Below are 12,684 nucleotides of genomic sequence, written 5' to 3'. Positions count from 1 at the left end.
CAAAAACACTCCCCAAACAGCACATGACGCAAAGAAAAAAAGAGGCGCAATGAGGTAGCTGTGTGACTAAGCTCAGCGACCCAAGTGGCCGACACAAACACCTTGCCCATCTAGGAGTGGCACTGCAGTGTCACGCAGGATGGCCCTTCCAAAAACCACTCCCCAAACAGCACATGACGCAAAGAAAAAAAGAGGCGCAATGAGGTAGCTGTGTGACTAAGCTCAGCGACCCAAGTGGCCGACATAAACACCTGGCCCATCTAGGAGTGTCACTGCAGTGTCACGCAGGATGGCCCTTCCAAAAAACACTCCCCAAACAGCACATGACGCAAAGAAAAAAAGAGGCGCAATGAGGTAGCTGTGTGACTAAGCTCAGCGACCCAAGTGGCCGACACAAACACCTGGCCCATCTAGGAGTGGCACTGCAGTGTCACGCAGGATGGCCCTTCCAAAAAACACTCCCCAAACAGCACATGACGCAAAGAAAAATGAAAGAAAAAAGAGGTGCAAGATGGAATTGTCCTTGGGCCCTCCCACCCACCCTTATGTTGTATAAACAGGACATGCACACTTTAACCAACCCATCATTTCAGTGACAGGGTCTGCCACACGACTGTGACTGAAATGACGGGTTGGTTTGGACCCCCACCAAAAAAGAAGCAATTAATCTCTCCTTGCACAAACTGGCTCTACAGAGGCAAGATGTCCACCTCATCATCATCCTCCGATTCATCACCGTGTACATCCCCCTCCTCACAGATTATCAATTCGTCCCCACTGGAATCCACCATCTCAGCTCCCTGTGTACTTTGTGGAGGCAATTGCTGCTGGTCAATGTCTCCACGGAGCAATTGATTATAATTCATTTTAATGAACATCATCTTCTCCACATTTTCTGGAAGTAACCTCGTACGCCGATTGCTGACAAGGTGAGCGGCGGCACTAAACACTCTTTCGGAGTACACACTTGTGGGAGGGCAACTTAGGTAGAATAAAGCCAGTTTGTGCAAGGGCCTCCAAATTGCCTCTTTTTCCTGCCAGTATACGTACGGACTGTCTGACGTGCCTACTTGGATGCGGTCACTCATATAATCCTCCACCATTCTTTCAATGGTGAGAGAATCATATGCAGTGACAGTAGACGACATGTCCGTAATCGTTGGCAGGTCCTTCAGTCCGGACCAGATGTCAGCATCAGCAGTCGCTCCAGACTGCCCTGCATCACCGCCAGCGGGTGGGCTCGGAATTCTGAGCCTTTTCCTCGCACCCCCAATTGCGGGAGAATGTGAAGGAGGAGCTGTTGACCGATCAAGTTCCACTTGACTTGATAATTTTCTCACCAGCAGGTCTTTGAACCCCTGCAGACTTGTGTCTGCCGGAAAGAGAGATACAACGTAGGTTTTAAATCTAGGATCGAGCACGGTGGCCAAAATGTAGTGCTCTGATTTCAACAGATTGACCACCCGTGAATCCTGGTTAAGCGAATGAAGGGCTCCATCCACAAGTCCCACATGCCTAGCGGAATCGCTCTGTCTTAGCTCCTCCTTCAATGTCTCCAGCTTCTTCTGCAAAAGCCTGATGACGGGAATGACCTGACTCAGGCTGGCAGTGTCTGAACTGACTTCACGTGTGGCAAGTTCAAAAGGTTTCAGAACCTTGCACAACGTTGAAATCATTCTCCACTGCGCTTGAGACAGGTGCATTCCACCTCCTATATCGTGGTCAGATGTATAGGCTTGAATGGCCTTTTGCTGCTCCTCCTTCCTCTGAAGCATATAGAGGGTTGAATTCCACCTCGTTACCACTTCTTGCTTCAGATGATGGCAGGGCAGGTTCAGGCGTTTTTGGTGTTGCTCCAGTCTTCTGTACGTGGTGCCTGTACGCAGAAAGTGTCCCGCAATTCTTCTGGCCACCGACAGCATCTCTTGCACGCCCCTGTCGTTTTTTAAATAATTCTGCACCACCAAATTCAAGGTATGTGCAAAACATGGGACGTGCTGGAATTTGCCCAGATATAATGCACGCACAATATTGCTGGCGTTGTCCGATGCCACAAATCCACAGGAGAGTCCAATTGGGGTAAGCCATTCTGCGATGATCTTCCTCAGTTGCCGTAAGAGGTTTTCAGCTGTGTGCGTATTCTGGAAAGCGGTGATACAAAGCGTAGCCTGCCTAGGAAAGAGTTGGCGTTTGCGAGATGCTGCTACTGGTGCCGCCGCTGCTGTTCTTGCGGCGGGAGTCAATACATCTACCCAGTGGGCTGTCACAGTCATATAGTCCTGAGTCTGCCCTGCCCCACTTGTCCACATGTCCGTGGTTAAGTGGACATTGGGTACAACTGCATTTTTTAGGACACTGGTGAGTCTTTTTCTGAGGTCTGTGTACATTTTCGGTATCGCCTGCCTAGAGAAATGGAACTTAGATGGTATTTGGTACCGGGGACACAGTACCTCAATCAAGTCTATAGTTGGCTCTGAAGTAATGATGGATACCGGAACCACGTTTCTCACCGCCCAGGATGCCAAGGCCTCAGTTATCTGGGATGACCATCGACTCCCAGCAGCAACAACAGCAGCGCCAGCAGCAGTAGGCGTTACACTCAAGGATGCATCGGAGGAATCCCAGGCAGGAGAGAACTCGTCAGAATTGCCAGTGACATGGCCTGTAGGACTATTGGCATTCCTGGGGAAGGAGGAAATTGACACTGAGGGAGTTGGTGGGGTGGTTTGCGTGAGCTTGGTTACAAGAGGAAGGGATTTACTGGTCAGTGGACTGCTTCCGCTGTCGCCCAAAGTTTTTGAACTTGTCACTGACTTATGATGAATGCGCTGCAGGTGACGTATAAGGGAGGATGTTCCCGAGGTGGTTAACGTCCTTACCCCTACTTATTACAGCTTGACAAAGGCAACACACGGCTTGACACCTGTTGTTCGCATTTCTGTTGAAATACTTCCACACCGAAGAGCTGATTTTTTTGGTATTTTCACCAGGCATGTCAATGGCCATATTCCTCCCACGGACAACAGGTGTCTCTCCGGGTGCCTGACTTAAACAAACCACCTCACCATCAGAATCCTCCTTGTCAATTTCCTCCCCAGCGCCAGCAACACCCATATCCTCCTCATCCTGGTGTACTTCAACACTGACATCTTCAATCTGACTATCAGGAACTGGACTGTGGGTGCTCCTTCCAGCACTTGCAGGGGGTGTGCAAATGGTGGAAGGTGCATGCTCTTCACGTCCAGTGTTGGGAAGGTCAGGCATCGCAACCGACACAATTGGACTCTCCTTGTAGATTTGTGATTTTGAAGAACGCACAGTTCTTTGCTGTGCTTTTGCCAGCTTAAGTCTTTTCATTTTTCTAGCGAGAGGCTGAGTGCTTCCATCCTCATGTGAAGCTGAACCACTAGCCATGAACATAGGCCAGGGCCTCAGCCGTTCCTTGCCACTCCGTGTGGTAAATGGCCTATTGGCAAGTTTACGCTTCTCCTCCGACGATTTTTATTTAGATTTTTGAGTCCTTTTTTTACTGATCTTTTGTGTTTTGGATTTTACATGCTCTGTACTATGACATTGGGCATCGGCCTTGGCAGACGACGTTGATGGAATTTCATCTTCTCGGCCATGACTAGTGGCAGCAGCTTCAGCACGAGGTGGAAGTGGATCTTGATCTTTCCCTATTTTTGGAACCTCAACATTTTTGTTCTCCATATTTTAATAGGCACAACTAAAAGGCACCTCAGGTAAACAATGGAGATGGATGGATACTAGTATACTTATGGATGACGAGTGACTGACGACACAGAGGTAGCTACAGCCGTGGACTACCGTACTGCGTCTGCTAGTATAGAGATGATAATTAATGATATAAAAAAAAAATATATATAACTACTGTAGGTATATATAATATAATGACGGACCTGGTGGACACTGTCAGCAGACTGCTAAACTACTAGTATGAAGAAGATAGAAAAAAAACCCCACCACAGGTAGGTAGGTATACAATTATGGACGAGCACTGACGACACAGAGATAGCCACAGCCGTGGCCTACGATACTGCGTCTGCTAGTATAGAGATGATAATTAATGATATAAAAAAAAAAATATATAACTACTGTAGGTATATATAATATAATGACGGACCTGGTGGACACTGTCAGCAGACTGCTAAACTACTAGTATGAAGAAGATAGAAAAAAAACTCCACCACAGGTAGGTATACAATTATGGACGAGTGACGACACAGAGGTAGGTACAGCCGTGGACTACCGTACTGCGTCTGCTAGTATAGATAATATACTAAATATATTACTACTGTAGGTATATAATATAATGACGGACCTGGTGGACACTGTCAGCAGACTCCTAAACTACTAGTATGAAGAAGATAGAAAAAAAAACCCCACCACAGGTAGGTAGGTATACAATTATGGACGAGCACTGACGACACAGAGATAGCCACAGCCGTGGCCTACCGTACTGCGTCTGCTAGCATAGATAATATACTAAATATATTACTACTGTAGGTATATAATATAATGACGGACCTGGTGGACACTGTCAGCAGACTCCTAAACTACTAGTATGAAGAAGATAGAAAAAAAAACCCCACCACAGGTTGGTATACAATTATGGACGAGTGACGACACAGAGGTAGGTACAGCCGTGGACTACCGTACTGCGTCTGCTAGTATAGATAATATACTAAATATATTACTACTGTAGGTATATAATATAATTACGGACCTGGTGGACACTGTCAGCAGTCTCCTAAACTACTAGTATGAAGAAGACAGAAAAAAAAACCCACCACAGTTAGGTATACAATTATGGACGAGTGACGACACAGAGGTAGGTACAGCCATGGACTACCGTACTGCGTCTGCTAGTATAGATAATATACTAAATATATTACTACTGTAGGTATATAATATAATGACGGACCTGGTGGACACTGTCAGCAGACTCCTAAACTACTAGTATGAAGAAGATAGAAAAAAAACCCCACCACAGGTAGGTATACAATTATGGACGAGCACTGACGACACAGAGATAGCCACAGCCGTGGACTACCGTACTGCGTCTGCTAGTATAGATAATATAATAAATATATTACTACTGTAGGTATATAATATAATGATGGACCTGGTGGACACTGTCAGCAGACTCCTAAACTACTAGTATGAAGAAGATAGAAAAAAAAAACCCACCACAGGTAGGTAGGTATACAATTATGGACAAGCACTGACGACACAGAGATAGCCACAGCCGTGGACTACCATACTGCGTCTGCTAATATAGAGATGATAAAGATGATAGAGATGAAAAAAAAAATATAACACTACTGCAGGTAAATATTTATATAATATAATGTATGACGGACCTGCTGGACACTGTCAGCAGAATGTGTTTATAGAATAAAAAAAAAAAACACCACAGGAGTGTTTAACTTTTTCAGGCAGACAATATACTGGTGGTCACACTGGCAGCAAAAGTGTGCACTGTACTCCTGCTATAACTGCTCCCCAGTCTCCCCCACAATTAAGCTGTGTGAGCAGTGAGCACTCAGCACAGTCAGATATACATAGATGAAATATCATGCAGCACACTGAGGCTGAGCACAGATATGGTATGTGTATCGTTTTTTTTCAGGCAGAGAACGGATTATAAATAATAAAACTGGTGGTCACTATCAGCAAAACTCTGCACTACTGAGTACTCCTGACAAGTTCAACTGCTCCCCAAATTAGTAGTAAATCAAATGTCACTCGTCTCTATCTTCTAATCTAAACGGAGAGGACGCCAGCCACGTCCTCTCCCTATCAATCTCAATGCACGTGTGAAAATGGCGGCAACGCGCGGCTCCTTATATAGAATCCGAGTCTCGTGAGAATCCGACAGCGGGATGATGACGTTCGGGCGCGCTCGGGTTAACCGAGCAAGGCGGGAGGATCCGAGTCTGCTCGGACCCGTGCAAAAAAGGGTGAAGTTCGGGCGGGTTCGGATTCCGAGGAACCGAACCCGCTCATCTCTAATGGCCACCCAGCATGACGCCTCCCTTCTTGACCATGCTGTAATTGCAGTCGCACTGCAGTTCAGCGTGATCATAAAAAATGGTGTAGCCTCCTGCTGGTACAGACTGTATGTGCGCGCAGGAAGCCGCCACCATTTTTGTGATCACAGCGGCTGAATGTGATGTCATACAGCTGCTGTGACCACGCCCCCTGTGTCTCCTCCATTGCAGACCCCATTTTGAAGCCTTGCCCCCGCACCGCTCCATCCCTGACTTGGAAATGGAGTGTTGCTGACCCCCCTCTCCCCCCCCCCTGCCCCGATTGACAGGCAGAGGCGATCGCATTCTCTGCGGGGTGCCGCAGAAAATGCAGGCACATGCGTATGCTCTTAGCAATTTTTGCAGTTGGATCGCTTATTGTGATTGCAATCCAAACTGAATCAGGCCCTATTACCTATCACAATGCGCTGCGGGCAGTACAAAATTGGTTTAATATAGGAGAAAAACCCCCAGACCTGTGCTCCTTAACTGTACCTGGTGGCTAGTGGAGCGGCTGCCCAGTAATCAGTGTCCACACCAGTGCGCACACGGTCCACCCCCTACGGCCATGCTCCCCTTCATCAGCGGCCTCGTGATCCGGAAGGGCGGTGTGTGTGTGACTGACCTTAGGAAGAAACCGGAGCCTCCGCTGCAGTGACCCAGCAACCAGGGCACGGGAGTATACAGCGCCGCTGGGAGTGATGAAGCTGCAGTAAAGATGTCTATTAGACCTAGCCTGCTGCAGCCCTTGTAGATTCTCATAAAACAAGTTCTTCTTTTCTTGTCAAAATTAATAGCTAAGAATAGGCTGCCTGAGGCAGGCCCCTGTTAAGTGGCCTGCTACTGAAGGCACCAACTACAAACTGAGCTCCCTGTTCATGGAAGCGGGGTTATAGAGGAGGATGCGCTGAGCATCTTGGGAACAGTCAAAAGCTTTGAGCCGGTTGGTGCCTCAGATCAAGATCCTTGTGGAGTCCAGTGTACCCCACAGAAGAAATTAATGTGTCACACCCATTGGCAGCAACCTTAGAATAGCTGCTGATGGGCACAATTGAGAAAGGAAGGGGGGGGGGGGACATTTGAATCCAGCACATAGATGCAATTCAAATATGTAATTTGTACCTTCCTATTTTAAAATATAATGGATGAACCTCACCCTGTGAGAACAATCTTCATGATCAAGAGATCTCATATGCAAAATAAGTATGAGTTGGGATAGGGCTGGGGAGGGTGGCTGCTCGGGCAGCCCCTCCCCCGTCAAGTTAAGGAGATTCAACTGAGGAAGCACAAGGGAACTCTCGTCTGGGGACAACAACTGCAGGGAGACCACATCTTTTCAGATGAACATGGGAGGGCGGAAGGCTGCCTAATACTGAAGCACCATCAAATATCAAACCATATGCAACAACTAGTACAAGCATTCCTGGGGGAAGGTCTGCAGCAGACGGATTTGCATACGGTGATGTCATCCAAGCAGTGGGCCAAAGTTGGCTGGAACCCTCATCTGCATATGAAAAGAGAAAAGGGGCATGCAGGGCATGGCGACCTTTTGCGGTGCTTGGATGACCCCTAGTTCGCATTAAACAACCCCACCCTCCTTTGGTGTGGGGCTCATGTTGGCTATGCCCCAGCCCCTGAAGCATTCAAGCTGATTTCTTGCAGCAGCTGGGCACTGTAACAGCTCCAGAGCTGCTCTGTAAGGCAACTAAAAGGGTGTGGGCCCTGCAGCACTACCTGTAGTTCGCATTGTGCGTTGGAAGGCACAAAGTAAGCAGACGGGAGAAGTCAGGATAGTGCGCAAGGGCATAGAAGGGAGCGGCTCCAGAAAAGAGAAGTGGAAACAGACAGCAAACTAGGCTGGAGAGAGACCTGAGACAAAGAGATCTGAATTATACGAGAGCCGACCAGGGGAAACACAAATTATGCAATCAAGTTTCCCACATTTGGGGAAATTGCAGGAGCAGCACACCCAGAGTGCAATGGGTGAGCCTTGCCCTGGGAGAAGCACCTTCATGATCATAGTATCTCACCTGGCAGGTAAGTAGGAGTTGGGCTAGAGCTGGGGAGGGTCACTGCTCGGGCACCCCCCTGTCAAGTGAAGGAGATCCAACTGAGGCAGCACAAGGGAACTCTCGAAAGAAGAACAAGGCTAGAGGAATATCTGAGACAAAGAAATCTGACTTTTACCAGAGCTGACCAGAGGAAAACACAAACACAGTCCCCCACTACCACAAAAAATGCAGGCGAGTTTCCCACATTTGGGGAAATCACAGGGGTCAGCATACCCAGAATGCAATGAATGAACCTCACCCTGGGTGAACAATCTTCATGACCATGGTGTCTCCTATGCAAAATAAGTATGATCTGGGATAGGGCTGGGGAGGGCCGCTGCTCAGGCACATCTCTGTCAAGTAAAGGAGATTCAACTGAGGCAGCACAAGGGAACTCTCATCTGGGGACAACAACTGCAGGGAGAACACATATTTTCAGATGAACATGGGAGGGCAGAAGGCTGCCTAATACTGAAGCACCCCCAAACAACAAACCAAATGCAACAACTAGTGCAAGCATTCCTGGGGGAAGGCCTGCAGCAGATGGATTTGCATATGGTGATGTCATCCAAGCAGTGGGTCAAAGTTGGCTTCAACCCTCATCTGCATATGAAAAGAGAAAAGGGGCGTGCAGGGCATGGCGGCCTTTTGCGGTGCTTGGATGACCCCTAGTTCGCATTAAACACCCCCACCCTCCTTTGGTGTGGGGCTCATGTTGGCCATGCCCCATCCCCTGAGCATTCAAGCTGATTTCTTGCAGCAGCTGGGCACTGTAACAGCTCCAGAGCTGCTCTGTAAGGCAAGTAAAATATTGTGTGGGCCCTGCAGCACTACCTGTAGTTTGCATTGTGCATTGGAAGGCACAAAGTAAGCAGACGGGAGGAGAAGTCAGGATAGTGCACAAGGGTATAGAAGGGAGGGGCTCAAGATAAAAGAAGTGGAAACAGACAGCAAACTAGGCTGGAGAAAGACCTGAGACAAAGAGATCTGAATTATACGAGAACCGACCAGAGGAAACACAAATTATGCAGTCAAGTGTCCCACATTTGGGGAAATCGTAGGAGCAGCACACCCAGAGTGCAATGGGTGAGCCTTGCCCTGGGAGAAGCACCTTCCTGATCATAGTATCTCACCTGGCAGGTAAGTAGGAGTTGGGCTAGAGCTGGGGAGGGTCGCTGCTCGGGCACCCCCCTGTCAAGTGAAGGAGATCCAACTGAGGCAGCACAAAGAAACTCTCGAAAGAAGAACAAGGCTAGAGGAAGATCTGAGACAAAGAAATCTGACTTTTACCAGAGCTGACCAGAGGAAAGCACAAACACAGTCCCCCACTACCACAAATAATGCAGTCGAGTTTCCCACATTTGGGGAAATCACAGGGGTCAGCATACCCAGAATGCAATGAATGAACCTCACCCTGGGAGAACAATCTTCATGACCATGGTATCTCCTATGCAAAATAAGTATGATTTGGGATAGGGCTGGGGAGGGCCGCTGCTCAGGCACATCTCTGTCAAGTAAAGGAGATTCAACTGAGGCAGCACAAGGGAACTCTCATCTGGGGACAACAACTGCAGGGAGAACACATATTTTCAGATGAACATGGGAGGGCAGAAGGCTGCCTAATACTGAAGCACCCCCAAACAACAAACCAAATGCAACAACTAGTAAAAGCTTTCCTGGGTGAAGGTCTGCAGAAGACGGATTTGCATACGGTGATGTCATCCAAGCAGTGGGCCAAAGTTGGCTGGAACCCTCATCTGCATATGAAAAGAGAAAAGGGTTATGCAGGGCACGGCGGCCTTTTGCGGCGCTTGGATGACCCCTAGCTCACATTAAACACCTCCACCCTCCTTCGGTGTGGGGCTCATGTTGGCTATGCCCCAGCCCCTGAAGCATTCAAGCTGATTTCTTGCCGCAGCTGGGCACTGTAACAGCTCCAGAGTTGCTCTGTAAGGCATGTAAAACACAGTCCCCCACTACAACCAGGAAACATTAACGCCACTGCATCCTTGCTGCTTTCTCATGTGGAAGTCTATTTAATGTGAAAACAAGGTGATATCTAATTAGCACACAGAAAAGAAAATTAAGTGAATTTTTGAAAGAAAACAATACTGTTAATATACTATTAAAACAAATTAAAATGGTAAAAGTTATTGTACTTTAAGTAAAAATAAAAGAGCAAAAATATCAATCCCAGTTTTGGATTACTTTAATTAAAAAAAAAAATGCATATAGCAGAGGATAGTTTCAATCTGTCTACCTCTGGGTTATGGGCCCAGCATGCTTCCATTGCAGTACTCTGCTGCACATGTAAGTGCAAGAGATCCTGAAGCACTCACTCATCATGGGAAAGTACCAATGTGTTTCTTCATTGGTTGATGGCAGAAACATCTTACAAAAACACTCCAGATTATTGACTTTTTAAAGTTTTTCTAGGAAACGTTCTAGATGATTGTTTATTAGCCTTTGTCAGTATGTACTTTTGCAAAGTGTCGCTGTGGCGCAATCAGTTAGTGTGTATGGCTATTAACCAAAAGGTTGGTGGTTCAATCCCACCCAGGGATGTAATTGACCTTGTTATCAGATTTTGGTGATCTTTAAGTAGACAAGTCAAAATTTCAAACCCCCTGTTATGGTGTTAGGTATTTAGACTTCTCTGATGTAATCAGAGTTAGATTTGATTCAGTGATTTTATAAAAACAGCTAGGAAGCACAATTTAGCAGTGGGTTGCAGAGAAAAAGAAATATGCTTGCAAAAAAATACAATTGAGTGATTAAACAGCTCTTGGATGGTTTTTCACCTATTACTAAATTAAACTTGCTTCATTGGAAAGGCAGCAAGATGCATCCTCATTTCAATAGCTACCCTTTGTCTCAGGTCTTTCTCCAGCCTAGTTTGCTGTCTGTTTCCACTTCTTTTATCTTGAGCCCCTCCCTTCTATACCCTTGTGCACTATCCTGACTTCTCCTCCCGTCTGCTTACTTTGTGCCTTCCAATGCACAATGCAAACTACAGGTAGTGCTGCAGGGCCCACACAATATTTTACTCCCTGAAAAGCACCCAGTCTCCTCTGGGCACAGTAGTAAACTGAGGTCTGGAGGAGGGGCATAGAGGGAGGAGCCAGTGCACACCCAGATCTAAAGTCTTTCTTAAAGTGCCCATGTCTCCTGCGGAGCCCGTCTATCCCCCATGGTCCTTACGGAGTCCCCAGCATCCTCTAGGACGTAAGAGAAAAATTATGCTGGCAGAAAAATCCAATTGAGTGATTAAACAGCTCCAGAGCTGCTCTGTAAGGCAAGTAAAAGGGTGTGGGCCCTGCAGCACTACCTGTAGTTTGCATTGTGCATTGAAAGCCTAGTTTGCTGTCTGTTTCCACTTCTTTTTTCTTGAGCCCCTCCCGTCTATACCCTTGTGCACTATCCTGACTTCTCCTCCCGTCTGCTTACTTTGTGCCTTCCAATGCACAATGCAAACTACAGGTAGTGCTGCAGGGCCTACACCCTTTTACTTGCCTTACAGAGCAGCTCTTGAGCTGTTACAGTGCCCAGCTGCTGCAAGAAATCAGCGTGAATGCTTCAGGGGCTGGGGCATGGCCAACATGAGCCCCACACCGAAGGAGGGTGGGGGTGTTTAATGCGAACTAGGGGTCTCGCACAATGCGAACTACAGGTAGTGCTGCAGGGCCCACACCCTTTTACTTGCCTTACAGAGCAGCTCTGGAGCTGTTACAGTGCCCAGCTGCTGCAAGAAATCAGCTTGAATCCTTTAGGGGCTGGGGTATAGCCAACATGAGCCCCACACCGACGGAGGGTGGAGGTGTTTAATGCGAACTAGGGGTCATCCAAGTGCCGCAAAAGGCCGCCATGCCCTGCACGCCCCTTTTCTCTTTTCATATGCAGACGAGGGTTGAAGCCAACTTTGACCCACTGCTTGGATGACATCGCCATATGCAAATCCATCTGCTGCAGGCCTTCCCCCAGGAATGCTTGCACTAGTTGTTGCATTTGGTTTGTTGTTTGGGGGTGCTTCAGTATTAGGCAGCCTTCTGCCCTCCCATGTTCATCTGAAAATATGTGTTCTCCCTGCAGTTGTTGTCCCCAGATCAGAGTTCCCTTGTGCTGCCTCAGTTGAATCTCCTTTACTTGACAGAGATGTGCCTGAGCAGCGGCCCTCCCCAGCCCTATCCCAAATCATACTTATTTTGCATAGGAGATACCATGGTCATGAATACTGTTCTCCCAGGGTGCGGTTCATTCATTGCATTCTGGGTATGCTGACCCCTGTGATTTCCCCAAATGTGGGAAACTCGACTGCATTATTTAATGCGAACTAGGGGTCATCCAAGCACCGCAAAAGGCTGCCATGCCCTGCATACCCCTTTTCTCTTTTCATAAGCAGACGAGGTTTGAAGCCAACTTTGACCCACTGCTTGGATGACATCACTTGCTGCCTTTCCAATGAAGCAAGTTTAATTTAATAATAGGTGAAAAACCATCCCTACAAAGGTGTTAATCAGATACTTGGCTTTGTGGACACTTTTCAGAGCACAAATTTGTTAGCATAAAAATAAAGCCAGAAA

At 47.4% G+C, this 12,684-nt stretch overlaps 4 non-coding genes and 1 pseudogene across 4 annotated transcripts; 1 reads left to right on the top strand and 4 right to left on the bottom strand.

The window, feature by feature from the left end:
- Positions 1-7,935: 7,935 nt before the first annotated feature.
- On the bottom strand, positions 7,936-8,098 carry LOC135027443 (U1 spliceosomal RNA). The gene has a single exon (XR_010223915.1). It is a non-coding gene; the product is annotated as a U1 spliceosomal RNA (small nuclear RNA).
- A 152-nt stretch (positions 8,099-8,250) lies between these two features.
- LOC135027378 (U1 spliceosomal RNA) lies at positions 8,251-8,414 on the bottom strand. Its single transcript, XR_010223861.1, has one exon. It is a non-coding gene; the product is annotated as a U1 spliceosomal RNA (small nuclear RNA).
- A 675-nt stretch (positions 8,415-9,089) lies between these two features.
- LOC135027384 (U1 spliceosomal RNA) lies at positions 9,090-9,252 on the bottom strand. Its single transcript, XR_010223867.1, has one exon. It is a non-coding gene; the product is annotated as a U1 spliceosomal RNA (small nuclear RNA).
- Positions 9,253-9,404: 152 nt separating this feature from the next.
- On the bottom strand, positions 9,405-9,568 carry LOC135027343 (U1 spliceosomal RNA). The gene has a single exon (XR_010223827.1). It is a non-coding gene; the product is annotated as a U1 spliceosomal RNA (small nuclear RNA).
- Positions 9,569-12,297: 2,729 nt separating this feature from the next.
- Positions 12,298-12,476, top strand: LOC135027565 (U1 spliceosomal RNA; annotated as a pseudogene).
- Positions 12,477-12,684: the final 208 nt, after the last annotated feature.

Source organism: Pseudophryne corroboree, unplaced genomic scaffold (genome assembly GCF_028390025.1).
Source record: "Pseudophryne corroboree isolate aPseCor3 unplaced genomic scaffold, aPseCor3.hap2 scaffold_464, whole genome shotgun sequence".
NCBI classification, from domain to species: domain Eukaryota; kingdom Metazoa; phylum Chordata; class Amphibia; order Anura; family Myobatrachidae; genus Pseudophryne; species Pseudophryne corroboree.
Note: the sequence above shows the minus strand (reverse complement) of the source record. Positions and strands in the feature narration are given on the sequence as shown.